Raw genomic sequence first — 15,343 nt, 5'->3', positions numbered from 1 at the left:
CGGCCTGTGCCCTGTGTTTGCTCCCTGCAACCCCAGGAAAGCAAGCACAGCCCCGTGACTTTGCAGAACAGCCAGGGAACACAAGGGATGGTCTTAAGGCGATCATCGTTATCTTGCACCCTGAATTCCGACTTACATATATTTCTATTGATTTGTGTTCGTCTCCCCTGCATGTCAAGATGATACCAACGAGCCTTCTGTTTGTAGGAAAAACTACGCTTCTGTGGAGAACTGCATCGCCTGCAGCATGGCGTCCCAGGTTATCTGATGGCTCCAGCTGCATTCTCCCAGCTCTGTGGAAGCTCCCTGGGAATGGCAGGTCACTCACAGATATGCAAAGCCTGCTTTATACCAATTTCCTCCCACTTTGGCAAAACGAAACAAGAACAAAAGAGATTCACCTTCATCTCCAATGTTCCTGTAAAGGAGCATCCAGCTGGTCCCTCAGAGCAAATGTCTTGCTAGGTTCACTCTGGTATCTTCAGGATAGCCTTCACCCTGCCTTTTGCTGAGAAATCATTGAAAAAAAACACATACAACTATGTGTCAAACAGCAGTTATGTACCCAGGACATAATTGTTTGCTCACTTTGACACAAGAACTCTCTTAGTCTCTAAGTTCTACTAATCTTACTATCTTGGTTTTCCCAGTGCTGGGATCATAGATGTGAGCCACCATGCCCGGACTTATACTGCTTTTAAAGAATATTTTGCTATCAAGGAACGCTTTCATCATAAAAAAAAAAGAGAGAGAGAGAAATTCAGAGACATATGAAACAGAAAAAGTTGCCTATAATTTTTTGTCAATATCAAAGATACCCAAGATCCCCACCCCCTGCTCTCCCCAGCTATGTGCTGGTCAATTTTAACTGTCAGGTTGACACCTAGAAGTCCCCGAGAAGACGGTCCTAATGAGAAATTGTCTGTCTCAGGTTATCCAGTGGGACTGTCTGTGGGGGGCTGTCAATTGTTAAACAATGTTGGAAGACAGACACTGTGGGTGACATTGGTCCATGGGTTGGGCCATGGGACGCTGTAAGAGTGAAGGAAGAGAGGAGCTAGGATCCGTGCCTGTGTTGAGTGTGGCTGGCAGTACTGTTCTGTGTTTCTCCGTCCACTATAATATAATACATGGCTGTGTCCTCACATGGTCTACCTGATCGAGTCTCTGCCTCATGAGACTCGAGTCTGGCTTGACACCTCTGGCCTATCAATGTACAACCTGGTAAAGCCCGGCTTTAGGGGAGACCTGTATCCCCTCGCCATGAGTTTAGTAGACCCCTGCCATTGGCAGTGGCTGCACTACAAGGTCTGATCAGGCTCCACTTTCTCCGGTGTGGGGACAGATTACCCACATCTGCAACAAGGATCCTGTTAGACTGGTTTAGCCTCAGCTCTAAATTGGCCTGAATTTTCCTCTTGGTCTTTTCCACTCACTGACCCACCTCTGTTCCTGGCCCAGGCTGTGTGCAGAAGGGGAGCAATCTTTTACGTACTGCAGCTCACAGTGCAGGTTCCAAACCAGCCCGGAGATCCAGGCTCGCCCCGGGACGAGCCTCTGGGTGTGTCTCTGAGAGACTGCCCGGACTACTATTGAATTGGGAAGACCCACAGCTGGAGGCACCGTTTTCAGGAATGAGGGCCTGGATTTACAAATGAAGAGAACAAGCCAAGAACCAACATTTGTCTCTCTGGTTTCTGACTATAGATGCAATGTGACCAGCCGCCTCCCGCTCTTTCTGTCATCCCGTCCCTGCCATGACAGGATGAACCCTCAAACAATGAACCCAAACAAACCCGTTCTCCTCTAGGTTTCTTTCGTCAGGATAATTTATCCAGTAACAGGAGATGAAAAAACATATCTTCCTCAGCATCCTTTAACAAGAGCCATGAATTGCTATGTTTGGTTGGTGTTTTTTTGAAATCATTGTTTTGTTTTGTTTTCACGATACAGGGAAATAAATGGCTGTTGCAAAGAATAAATCCTTGTGCAGAACCACACACACACACACACACACACACACACACACACACACACAGTGTCTACGGTGACCGTAACCCTGGTGCAGAAATCTCTGGGATCTATGTTGGTCATAAACCTGGTGTAGAATCCCCTTGTGTCTATACTGATCATAACCCTGGTGTGTTTCTATGCTGATCATAATCTTGGTGTAGAATCCTCTGGCGTCTATACTGATCATAACCCTGGTGTAGAATCCCATGGTGTCTATGGTAACCATTACCCTGGTATAGAATTCCCTGGTATCTAGGGTAACTCTAACCCTGGAGTCGAATCCCCTGGTATCTATGCTGAGAGTGTGATGCTGAGGTGGCTGACTCTTATCCTGACAGGATCTAGAATCACCATGGCAGCACATCTCTGGCCATGTCCATGAGGGATTGTGTAGGTATGGCTACCTGAGGTGGGAAGATCCACTCTGAGTGTGGGGGGCACCACTCTATGGGCCAACGCTTGACTACCAAGGAGACATGAAGTTGAGCATCAGTACTTGTCCCCTCCAGACTGCAGATCTGTGGGTACCACTGCTTCAAGCCCCTGTTGCCTTCACAGAAGGTACCGAAATCAATACTTCCTTCACTAGGTTCCCCTTGTCTTTCATCCAGGAGATAAGTAACTAGGGTAGAGGTTTGTGGGGTTATCACCCCCTTGTCAGCAGTCAACCAAGCAGGCTCAGTTACTGTGAATGCAGGAGTCAGTCATCTCTTTCCTTACTCCTACTTCTTTATCCAGGGTACTACGCCAGGGGGACCTCCTCCTCACCTTCCCATCCCAGCATCCACAGCATTCCTTCAACGCTCTGTGTCATGTTTCCTCATCACTTCCTTCAGAACCTCTGCTACTGTATTATTAGAAAGTCTTTGGCTCTATGAATTGCAGTACACCCACAAGAGAGCAGATGACAAAATGAACGGATAATTAAAAGATCAGCTATAACACGAATATTCACATACTCCTCCCACCAAAAGGTAAAACAGGGAACTGAGCCAGCTGCCCCTCCTGATGTGCCTGGTGTCGTCTCAGTTCCTGGAGACAATTCCTTTTGATAGGAATATTCCCAGCGCCCTGCTTCTCATCTCTTGGTTTCTTTGATAGGTTCTGTTTGTTTGGCCATTTTATTTTATTTCTTTAAATTTATTTTATTAGTTCTTTGAGGATTTCATACAGTGTATTTTGATTATTTGTTTTTGGCCACACTCCCCAAATCCTCCCAGATCCACCGCCTTCCCTACTCACCTAACCTTGTGTCTTCTTTCTGTTTAAGTTTAATTTATGCTGCCCATATATTATTGGGTGTGTGGCCTTCTACTGAAGCATAATGGACTTATCAGGAGTGATACTCTTACAAAACTGACTTTTCCTTTCCTAATGGCTATCAATTGCAAACAGTTACTCAGCTAAGGGGTGGCACTTCATGCTCATGCAAACCACAATAATCACTGGTGTAGATGGAAGTTTCTGCCCTGCCTGGATCTGCAGCCATTCAGTCCCAACAAAACACACAAGGGCTTATTTTAATTATGAACTTTTTGGCCTATTACTCAGGCTTATTACTAACTAGCTCTTACAACTTAAATTAATCCATAATTTGTATCTATGTTTAGCCACATGACTTGGTACCTTTTCTCAGTGCAGCATTCTTATCTTGCTTCCTCTGCATCTGGGTGGTGACTGCAGACTGAGCCTCTCCTCTTCCCAGAATTCTTTTGGTCTGGTCATTCCTCTTATACTTCCTGCCTGGCTACTGCTCAGTCAACATTTTATTAAACTAATACAAGTGACAAATCTTTACAGGCTATAAGAGCATTATTCCAGAGCACACTGGCCTGGCAAGACATGTACATCCATGCAATAGTGGCATGGACATCATGAAGTAACCAACTACTTTCTGGATTTCTGATTTAAGTCCCTCTCCATAAGATGAACCCATACCCATCACCTTATTGGGCTAAGAACCTGTGACTAGGTGGACCATAGACCCTAGAAGAGAACTATCACTATTATTCTACTAAATAGACAGAGTAGTAAATGGACTCCTGATGACTTATTGTTATGCCCATACTTTTGTGTGTATGTGTATATATGCCATATATATGCATACTCATGAATATGGGCTTGTGCTTATGTGCACATGTGTGGTCAAATGTCTTCATCAATCATTTCCCACTTTACTTAAGGGGTCAGGGTCTCTCATGTGAACTGTGGGCTCACTGATTCAAGTACCCTATCTAGTCATCTTGTCCTGGAGAACCCCTGTCTTTGTCTTCCTAGTGCTGGGATTGTAGGTGCCTACACACCTTTCTGATTTTCATATGGGTTCTGGATCTGAGTTCTGTCTCTCAGTCCTTGTTTGGTTCTCTTTGAAATGCCTCGTGAGTATTTTAACACTTTGTGGTTTTGCTCTTTGTGTGTACAACTTAAAATGCTTCATCTGAATTAAATTCTGTGACTTTTCTCTCTAAAATTACTATATGTTATACATTTGTATTATCATATGATGTTTATGTACTTATTTCTGTATATTTTTATCTTTGTATGGAGTTTGTATTTTAGATGTGTCTTTTATTTTATTATTTTTGGTAAAACCCAAATTTATGCTGGTTGCTAATGCTTTGTAAAAACACAGAACAATGGGGAGCAGAGACAGGCAGTCCTGAGAGAGCTTGATGACCATGAAACCTACATGAGCTTCCACACTCAGTGAGAAACCCTGTCTCAAGGCAATGCGGTGGTGAGCTATGGAGGAGGGCACTCAGTATTCAGCTCCATATGCAAACACCCATGTGCACACACATTTGTGTGTATAAACATCCACCTGTGCGTGTGTGCATGATGCACACACTCAGAAAAATACAAAATCAATTTTGTGCACAGGTTTTCACATTTGAGGATTTTCCTGGATCATTTTAGTAAATTAGAAGCTTGGTTCGTGTCTTATTTTTAGTTTTAATTTCAGTTCTATCAATTGATGATTTGACTCCCAGATTTGAGCCACCTCTTTCCCTTCCTGTTCTCCCTGCCGGGTGGAGACTGGTGGGAAATCCTGAGTTCCCCAGGCCTCACCTTGAGTGGAAACTTTGTGTCATCCCACCTCCCAGTCACAGCAAAAATCCCAGGACAACCATCACTGCCAGCTTGGGAGCAAGTGACCCCACTCTGACCTTCAGGAAGCCCCACCCCGGCCCCTACAGTCTTCTGGGGTGGGCAGTTCCAGAGCCAGATCCTAACCTAATTTTAAGTGGATAGTTTCTGTCTTCTCTGTAGGGCATATACAATATAGTGTCCCTTATCCCTTCCCTGGAGAGACATGAGCAGTTTTCCAATAACCTAAAGTGCTCAATGAATTTCTTGAGATTCTGTACAGAGCAGGGTGAGGGGTGGCTGACAGGATCATGTGTGACCCCAAAGCAGCCACACTGAAGGCATGAGCACAGCCCCATAGATGAATACCCCTTCTATCAACCTCTCCCAGGCTCTATAGCCCAGCACCTTCCAAGACCCCAGGCCAAGAGCAGTTCATGTAGAATTTTATACAGATCTCTGGGGAAAGAGGATGGAACCTCATATTAGAGTTCAGCGACCCTTCCCACCCCTTCCTTCTCAGAGGGAAGATCAGTCCCAGACCTGATGGCGGTGGCCTCTTATAGGCAGCCGTAGCTGTCCACTGAGGGTGACTCTTTGGTCCAGAGTCCCTCGTTCTACAACAGAGATGTGTTTGCCTCTTCTTCCCAGCTTCCCCATGTGTTTTTCTTTTGTCCTTTCTAAAGGATTTAAATCTGTCACTTCAACAGTAAGACCTCCATGAGGACGTGGACCTGTGAGAGTCCACGTCCTCATGGAGTGACCAAGCTCCCCAATTCTTCTGGCTTGCTATGAAGCAGCCGAACTGGTTTTAGGAGTAATTAGAAGTCTCCCCTTCCATATCTGTTGGGATAATCTGTGCCTGTGATGGTAAACCCCTCTGTGCTCCTGAGATAAGCTCAGACATCCCTTCATGTGTTCACGTCCACACAGTCCTGGATTGATGGAGGAAGGTCATTGGCTAATAAAGGCACTGCCCTGGCCCATTTTATTGGTTAGAGGATAGGTGGGAGGAGTAAACAGAACAAAATGCTGGGAGGAAGAGGAAGTGAGCTCAGAGACTCCACAGCTCTGCTCTCTGAAGCAGACGCCTCAGCAGAGACGCCATACTCCCAGCTCCCAGGCAGACACACGCCATGAAGCTCAACCCAGGATGGACTAGGCTAGAATCTTCCCGGTAAGACCGGTGCTCACTGATTATTAGAGATGGGTTGATCGGGATATCAGAATTAGCCAGTAAGGGCTAGGGCAGAAGGGCCAAGCAGTGATTAAAAGAATAAGTTTGTGTGTTGTTATTTCGGAGCATAAGCTAGCCATGTGGGCGGCCGGGTGTGGGGGACGCAGCCCTGCCGCCCCATATTACTACATATGGCGCCCACGTGGACAGCTGCTTCCACATTAAGCCTGAGACAGCTTGGAAAGTAATTCTAGAACAAAATGAAAGCATTGTGCCTGGTTTCTTGGTAGCAGCAATTTCTCGGTTCTACTCTGCTTGCTAGAGGCAAGCCAGCGCTCTCATCTAAGAGAGGCTTCCTGACTCAGCTTTAGCTGCAAAGCCTGCAGCTCATTAAGAGGTCCTGCCACGAAACACTTAAACGGTGTTGACGAAAAGCTGAACGCATGCTTTTCGGTTTTCAGCTGTAGCAGGAAAAAAGCTGCGCCATTTAAAAATGCCGGCTTTCTGGGCTGTCCTGCCAGGGCAAACTCTGACTGTTTGAGGCAGGAGGGCCGGCTACCAAGAGAGGACTTGAGTGTTGTCTGTTGTAGCTCACTTGCTGGCAGGGACCTTGAAATGCCATACAGTTGTTGCAGTAACATGGCTACAGCCTGTATATCTGCCATGAGGCTGGGAAGCTAAGGAATGGACTGGATCTAGCTGGCAAAGCCACGCCTTTAATCCTAATGATATTGCTTGGTAAATTAAAGACTCATGTGGTCAGAAAAAGAGAGATGTACAGTAAAGAGCGATTCAAAGACAAAGAAAATTTTTAAATGGTTTACAGTGTGTTAAAAATATATGCAGACTAAAATTTAAAGTTCTTAAAGTAACAAAAAAAAAGGAAGAAAGTTGTGTGTGTGGTAGCACACGCCTTTAATCCCAGTGCCTAGAAGGCAGAGACAAACAGATCTCTGTGAGTTCAAGGTGTAGTAGTGTACACCTTTAATCCCGAATGCCTGGGAGGCAGAGACAGGCGGATCTCTGAGAGTTCAAAGACAGCCTGGTCTACAGAGTTACTTCAGGTCAAAGATACAGAGAACCTATCTCAAAAAGCAAAAAGTTAAAAGTAAAAATAAACAAAATAGAGGTTAAAATAAAACGAACAAAGATGAAAAATACACAGAGAATCTTGATACTGTATGCTATTATGCTCTCTTTGAATCGTTTAAATGCTGAGGAAGGAGCAACAGCTGCTAAAAGATATTTATTTATAAATGCTTCTGAACTAATCCAACATAGATATTGTAAATTTGGATCTAAGGATATGATACTTTGGAAAGGAGTTTCTTATTTTGTTTTCACAGAGGATGAGACGCTGTTCATTTCTTCTACTCCGATTTGGTATGATGGACCACGCCCTCCTGAAGGGTTGGTGTGAACACCTTCAGAAAATTGCTTCGCTCAACTGCCAACTGAGATGAAACTAGCACACAGGTTATACCATGAAAGACCTAATTAACGACGCCCCCATTCAGCAGGAAGCAGTTTGGAGAGAAAAAACTGCGCCCATGTTCCCAAATATGGTTTATAAACGTTCTTTTACATTTAAAGGGGGATATGATATAAGTATGAATAATTTGCATTAGTATAGATTTTGCTTTATTGATAGAGATTTAAGGTCAATTTTGTTATATGTATAAGTGTTTCTGATTTTGATTAAGGTATTGTGATTGTGTAGTTCATTTAAATATGTACTGTATAATTAAGAAATATAGGTTGTTAATGGATAATCATCGATAATAGTAAAGCTTGTAGTCATGTTAATTAGATTTTCTAGATATATAGAGATATATTTTAGATAGACATTCTTCATGTCTTTCAAAGATTACAGAATAGGACTTTTCATGACAATGAGACACGTCTGCTCCTGGCAGCACCAATCTACTTCAAGAGGAAGATGGGCATCGAAGAGGCACCTTATGGAGTTTGATAGCCATTTGGGCAAGAAACTGCTCTTGCCTGGACTATTGCATAAACTGGACACAGAGAACCCGCAGAGAGAGGACTACTGAACTTGCCTAAGGTGAGATGATCTTTCGGGGTTCCTGATTCATGAAAGAGTCTGCGAGACATTCTGCAGGACACAACAGATAGTGACTGAACTGACTTTGAATTTTCCTGCTTTATGGAAATGTCTGCTGGATACCATGGGCCTGAAGGCTGAAGATGGATGCCCCAACGGTACAAAAGAACTTTGGGTGACTGTCCAGGCAGCGAGATGTCTTTGTCATTTCTAGAGTTTGAAGTTTCTTAGTTCTTGTTTACTTAGGTTATATTATATAATATTATATCTTTCTGGAGTCTTTGATGGAGTTAAGAATAGTTAGTTATAGTTTTCCTTAGTTATGATAAAGATTATTGTAACTTTTACTTGATAACTGTTTTGTTATATGTAATTTTGCTATGTTAAAGCCTTTTTTTTTTTGTTTAAACCGAAAAAGGGGAAATGATGGAGGAAGGTCATTGGCTAATAAAGGCACTGCCCTGGCCCATTTTATTGGTTAGAGGATAGGTGGGAGGAGTAAACAGAACAAAATGCTGGGAGGAAGAGGAAGTGAGCTCAGAGACTTCACAGCTCTCCTCTAGGGAGCAGACGCCTGAGAGAGACGCCATGCCCCGCTCCCGGCATGAAGCTCCGACCCAGGATGGACTAGGCTAGAATCTTCCCGGTAAGACCGGTTCTCACAGATTATTAGAGATGGGTTGATCGGGATGTGAGAATTAGCCTGTAAGTGCTAGAGCTAAAGGGCCAAGCAGTGCTTAAAAGAATACAGTGTCTGTGTAATTATTTTGGGGCATAAGCTAGCCGAGCGGGCGGCTGGGGTGCTGGGGACCGCTGCCCTTATTACTTCACTGGATGAGGTCTGCTCACCGTGAGATCTTAAGGAGAAAGTGGGGACTGTAACTTCTGTTCACCAGTTAGCCTCGTCCAATCAGCAGCGGCTGTTTGATCTTAGCAGTATTTTAGTGATTTCTAAAATATGAAATTAATTTAAAAAATTTTAATATGAAAACTATAAAATATGAAATTGCTTCTTGGATTTTTGATCAGGGATTTTTAGATGTATTTTTAGAGAGGATCCCTGCCTTGAACTGACAGAAATCCACCTGCCTCTGCCACTTGAATGCTGGGAAAGGCATGTGCCACTTTTTTCACTTTTAACTTGTTTACATTTTTAAGGTTGTAGAATAAATTTATTTACTTTCTATATTTTAAAGCTGTAAAGGTATACTTATTTTTTATTTATGCCTTTCTTCCCTTATAATAATAAATCTTGTCAAAAACTAATTTATTTTTTAAACTAAAGACTTGTGGTAGTTTGAACATAATTGGCGTAAGTACATAGGGAGTGGCACTATTAGGAGGTGTGGCCTTGTTGGAGGTATTATTTTGGGGTGGGCTTTGAGGTCTCCTATCCTCAAGCTGCACCCAGTGTCACAGTCCACTTCCTGTTGCCTGTTAATCAAGATGTAGAACTCTCAGCTCCATCTCCAGTACCATGTCTGTCTGCACAATTTCATGTTCCACCATGACAATAATGGGCTAAATCTTTGAATCTCTGAAACAGTAAGCCAGCCCAATTAAATGTTTTATTTATAAGCATTGACATGGTCATGTTGTCTCTTCACAGCAATAGAAACCCTAACTAAGACAGGACTCAATTTTGGTATTTTTAGCATTGTCGAGTCCCTCTATGGTGTGTGTGTGTGTGTGTGTGTGTGTGTGTGTGTGTGTGTGTGTGTTGTGTGTACACTGGTAGTGTGATGGAGTGTGTGTGCACGTGGGTGCAGGTACATATGGAGGCCACAGGTTTGTTGTGGAATATTACTTTAACTATGGAAATGTGTGTTACATTTATTTATCTTGTATTTGTTTAACTAGGTAAAGATGTCACATTTGTTTATGCTTTATTTGTTTAATTCTGTAAAGATAAGTTGTTGTTTTAACTTGTCTGCCTAAGGCACCTGATTGGTCTAATAAAAAGCTGAAAGGCCAATATCTAGGCAGTAGAGGGATAGGCGGGGCTGGAGGGCAGAGAGAATAAGGAGGAAGAGAGAAGTGAGAATGAGGGAGAAAGGGAGAGATGCCCTGGGTTCCTTAGTCAGGCAGCTGCCAGGCAGCTGGACATGGAGGGGATATACAGAGTGAAAAGAAAGGTTAAAAAAAAAACCCAAGGCAGAATATAGATTTAAAAAAAAAAACAGGTTAAATAAGTTCTACGAGCTGGTGGAACAGCATAAGATAAAGCCAAGCCTTCATAACTACTGATAAGTCTCCATGTCATGATTTGGGGGCTGGTGGTCTGAGAAAGCCTGATACACATGTTAGCTCTGAGTTATCATTTCTCAGTTATTCCTCACTTTGTCTTTATATATGCCCTTTGCATTTATTTTCAATGTGTTTTACTTTAAATTGACAAACAGCAGTTCCATATATTAGGGGCACAGTGTGACAATGCAATGCAAGTGTGCACTGTGCACAGATCAGATCTGTCCCTATCACATCAGACACATCCTTTCTTTGGATAATTTCCTCCCTATTATTTTGAAACAGATTGATTTTATTTTTGAAGCAGGGTCTCACCCTAAACCTGTAACCCATTGATCAATTGTTCCTCAGTGATCCATGAGTTTCCTGCTCCCCAAGTGCTGGAGTCATGGGGTGCACCCCACTTGTAATTTTTCTTACATGGATTCTAGAATCCAAACTCAGTGTTTGTGCTCACACAACAGGTACTGTGTGTCCTGAGCCGTCTCTCAGCCCGAGTCTCTGTGTTTATTATCTGGCTCTAATTTCTTCTCTTGTGTCCATTACTATCTGACATTTGCTCCTGGCATGTTTATTGCTATTCATTCTGGAGTTGAATCATTTCCTCCTTTACTGTCAACCTTTCTTGTCTTTCAGCTCCAGCAAGCAAAGCATCCTGTAACTGCTTCCGTGTGTACTTGTTCGTCATTTAAGATATCTCTATTCTAATTTCCACTGTGGTTTACTCTGCTTATTTCATTTCCTGATATCCAGACATTAGTGGTTCTCATAGCTATGTGTAATATTCGATTTCCAACACTCATTTTATTTTGGCAGATTCTTCAGCTAGTACCAATCCTTCATTATCTGTTGAGATGTGGAATCCCACTCCAAGCATCTGGAAATCTATAGTCTCTTAAACGTCATGTCCTACACACCCACTGGGCCTCTGGAATGTCTGTAGTCAGGTCAGTGGGGTTTGTGACACAGTAGCATATGTACCATGGGGAGATGGAGCTGCCTAAGGCCTTCCGCAGAATCTACACACACCACACTGCTCACCTTCCATTGACCAAAACAAGTCATGTGGCTATGCCTCAGGGAATTTGTCAACTGCTCTTGTCTGTCATTGTCCTTATTCAGTTATTTCTAGGACCCCTCTGTAAGTGCTCAAGTCCTACAGAGAAACCGGATTTACCCTAAACTGGGCAGATAAAGGCAGGGGAACCTAAACTAGGCATATAAAGATAGGGGACTCATGAGGATTTTCCTCGTGCTCCTGAGTCTTTTCTTCTGCTGTCATGACAGGGAATGTCACACTATCCCTCTCTCCCTGGCACCCCAACCTTCCACCTCCCCTACTTTCTGTACTCTCAGTGCAAGAGAGCGGAAGTTCCTGCTGGGGACCATCGAGCCCTATGAGAAAGAACTTGCAGCAAGGGTGTGGCCCCCGGACCTCTGGCTGTGGATGGGGAAGTCATGCAGGCAAAATGTTACCAGTCCTTTTCAGCCAGTGGGTATATTTATTAATTTTTAATAAACTTGATTTATTTCCACGTTGATCCAATCCACCATCATTTGTTTTGCAAGGGGAGAAACTCCGACATTCTAGAAAGACGTTGGCTATCAAACTCAGCACTATGTGCTGCATAAGCTTCCTTCCAGCAAAGTGTTGCACTGGACTCTCCTTGACACTTTAAACCAGTCTCTGTGGGCACACAAGCCTGGAGAGAGAGAGAGAGAGAGAGAGAGAGAGAGAGAGAGAGAGAGAGAGGTGTTTTCAATGCAGTCTGCAAGACCATCTCCAGAAGTGAAACAGCATATGGCATATGGCCTTGTGGAGCGCTGGCCTGCAGAGAGCCCAGCGTGGGCTCTCCTAGGCAACATGGTGGCACTTAGTAGCCAACATGGCCAGTGTGTCTCTTCCACGTGGAAATATCTCTGTCAGGTTTGTTGGAGTTTTAACAATTATCTTGCAAGAACTTGTCCGAGGAGGCCTTTCAATGCAGCTTCGTTAATTAAATGAAACTTCTCATGTTTGGGGTTTTCTCCTTGTTTGAGCCTCTACTGGAACTAATGGCTACTAATTACATGCAGTGTTTACAAGCGACACCTAGAGGCCCTGCCAGGCGGCACTGGAGAGCCCTTTAAGGAAGGAGGAGAAGGGGCTGCCAGGGAACCAGGGACAGGCACGGGCCTGCTAGCTGAGCTGAGCCTTCCCTCTTGCTTGTTTATTTGGAGAGCTGAGGCGTCAGGGATGAGGCAATTGTTGGCACTTGCTTTTCAGTTTCAAAGACGACAAACAAACAACTCTTCTGACAGCTGGGAATGTGGAGGAACTACAGGGAACTCAGCCAGTGCACTGGAGAGCAGGCTGCGCAGAGATTCACAAAGAGATCCATCCCAGAAGGAGCCAGAGCAGGAAGGAAGCTATGGATGCTCAGTGTCAGGAGGGTGGCGCCCATCTCCAGCCCTGGCACACACAAACACTGATGGATAATTGTAATTAGCTTTCAGAATTTTTAATTATAGAAGCGATATAAATAATCACCTGGCCCATGCCACTAATGAGAGTCCTTGAGCTGAGATGCACCGGAGGCTCCTGTTAGGTACCTTTGAAAGCAGAAACTTAATGAGGTTCCTGGAGGGGAGCGGGCTTTGGGAAGGAGCAAAATCTAGACACCGAAAACAGAGTCATTTAAAGAAGCAGCCAGTATCCACGCTAAGGGGACAGAGTCCACAAGAGGTAGCCAATATTCATGTTAGTTTAGCCAGTACCCTGGAACGGACATAAACAGTCAGACTTGGGTGCTTCGACTGTGTTTAGAAGTGTCTGCAGCTGTTGGAAATAAGATAATAACAAACTGGAGAAAACCAAGCAGTTTATTTGTTTGTTTGTTTGTTTGATTTTTATTGAGCTGTACATTTTTCTCTGCTCTCCTCCTTGCCTCTCCCCTCCCATTCAACCCTCTCCCAAGGTCCCCATGCTCCCAATTTACTCAGGAGATCTTGTCTTTTTCTACTTCCCATAAGATTAGATCCATGTATGCCTCTCTTAGGGTCCTCATTATTGTCTAGGTTCTCTGGGGTTGTGATTTGTAGGCTGGTTTTCTCTGCTTTATGTCTAAAAACCAATTATGCATGAGTACATATGATGTTTTCTAGCTCCATCCATTTGCCTGCAAATTTCAAGATGTCATTATTTTTTTCTGCTGTGTAGTACTCTATTGTGTAAATGTACAACATTTGCCTTATCCATTCTTTGGTCAAGGGGCATTTAGGTTGTTTCCAGATTCTGGCTATGACACACAATGCTGCTATGAATAGAGTTGAGCACATGTCCTTGTGGCACTATTGAGCATCCTTTGGGTATATACTCAAAAGTGGTATTGCTGGGTCTTGAGAAAGGTTGTTTCCTAATTTTCTGAGAAATCCCCTTACTGATTTCCACAGGGGCTGTACCAGCTTGCATTTCCACCAGCAATGCAGGAGTGTTCTCTTTACCCCACACCTCTCCAGCATGAGTGGTCATCAGTGTTTTTGATCTTGGCCATTCTTATAGGTGTAAGATGGAATCTCAGAGTTGTTTTGATTTGCATTTCTCTGATGACTAAGGATGTTGAACATTTTCTTAAGTGTCTTTCAGCCATATTAGATTCCTCTGTTGAGAGTTCTCTGTTTAGGTCTTTACTCCAATTTTTTTATTGGATTATTTGTTCTTCTGATGATCAATTTCTTGAGTTCGTTGTATATTTTAGAGATCAGACTTCTGTCTGATGTGCGGTTGGTGAAGATTTTTCTCTTTTGTAGGCTGTCGTTTTGTCTTGGTGACCGTGTCCTTTGCTTTACAGAAGCTTTTCAGTTTCAGGAGGTTCCATTTATTAATTGTTTCTCTCAGTGTCTGTGCTATTGGGGTTATATTTAGGAAGTGGTCTCCAGTGCCAATATGTTCAAGTGTACTTCCTACTTCCTTTTCTATAAGGTTCAGTGTGGCTGGCTTTATGTTGAGGTCTTTGATCCATTGGACTTGAATTTTGTGCATGATGATAGATAGGGGTCTATTTTCATTCTTCTACATTTGATATCCAGTTATACTAGCACCATTTGTTAAATATGTTTTCATTTCTCCGTTTAATATTTTTGCTTCTTTGTCAAAAGTCAGGTGTTTGAAGGTGTGTGGATTAATATTTGGGTCTTCAATTCAGTTCCATTGGTCCTCCTGTCTGTTTTTATGCTAATACCAGGCTGTTTTCAGTACTGTGGCTCTGTAGTAGAGTTCGAAGTCAGGGATTGTGATGCCTCCAGAAGTTCTTTTATTGTATAGAATTGTTTTGACTATCCTAGGTTTTTTGGTTTTTCCATATGAAGTTGAGTACCATTCTTTTGAGATCCGTAAAGAATTTTTCTGGGATTTTGATGGACATCGCATTGAATCTGTAGATTACTTTTGGTAAGATCGTTATTTTTACTACGTTAATTCTGCCTGCCCAAGAGCATGGGAGATCTTTCCACTTTCTGGTGTCTTCTTCAATTTCTTTCTTCAAAGATTTAAAGTTCTTGTCATACAAGTCTTCCACTTGTTTGGTTAGAGTTACTCCGAGATATTTTATGCTATTTGTGGCTATTGTGGAAGATGATATTTCTCTGGTTTCTTTCAAAATATGACCCGATGATTCTCTGGATTTCCTCAGTGTCTGTTGTTATGTCCCTCTTTTCATTTCTGATTTTGTTAATTTGGATATTCTCACTCTACCTTTTGGTTAGTTTAGAAAAAG

This window comes from Microtus oregoni, unplaced genomic scaffold, assembly GCF_018167655.1.
Source record: "Microtus oregoni isolate MIOR12 unplaced genomic scaffold, Mior012 000005F_ref0000423, whole genome shotgun sequence".
NCBI classification, from domain to species: domain Eukaryota; kingdom Metazoa; phylum Chordata; class Mammalia; order Rodentia; family Cricetidae; genus Microtus; species Microtus oregoni.
The sequence above is the reverse complement of the archived record's forward strand: the minus strand, read 5'-3'. Positions refer to the sequence as shown.